Source organism: Trachinotus anak, unplaced genomic scaffold (assembly GCF_046630095.1).
Source record: "Trachinotus anak isolate AG129_WGS33_773 ecotype Australia unplaced genomic scaffold, CSIRO_AGI_Tana_v1 ptg000008l, whole genome shotgun sequence".
NCBI lineage: Eukaryota > Metazoa > Chordata > Actinopteri > Carangiformes > Carangidae > Trachinotus > Trachinotus anak.
The window spans coordinates 28,940,099-28,940,748 of record NW_027273859.1 but is presented as its reverse complement, the minus strand read 5'-3'; positions in this window follow the sequence as shown (position 1 = coordinate 28,940,748).

The following is a 650-nucleotide window of genomic DNA, read 5'->3' as shown; positions in this document are numbered from 1 at the left end:
GTAGAGTCAAGATTGTGTCTTTTTTGAAGAAGAAGAATTGTAGGTTATAAAATTGGGTCCCAATTCAGAGGCCGCATCCTTCAGAGGCTGCACTTGGATTAAACTTCAGTTCAACAGCTAATGGTACAACTGTTAAAACTAAGGGCCTTACAACCTCAGGTTTATGTGAAAAAAGTTATGTATTGTCAAGGTTGCTACAGTGAGGGCAGGTACAGCTCGTGGCACCAAGGTGAAATCCTCCATAGACTACACCGTCTCATTTTGTTTCTACAACAGCTTTGAGGGGCCGCACCTTCGTAGACTGCATCCTCCAAAAGATGTGGCCCCTGAATTGGAAGTCAGCTATTGTTTTAATATTTATATGTATTGAGGACACTTTAACCTCTTCAACCTTCTGGAACTATATGGGTCCATCATTACATCATCTAATTTAAACTGCCCCATAGTTCATAAAGAGATCTTAAAGTTTACAGAAATACAAATGCTGTTGGGCTGAATTTCATGAAATGATGCAGCCACAAAAACATGGCGTCTTAAATTTCTTGGACCTGTTGATATTGACTTAAGGTTACGGAGGAAAATCAGAACTCAAAATGACCGTGGGAGTTTTTCTTGTGCTCCTTCCCTCCCTTACTGCTCCAGCAGTTCCA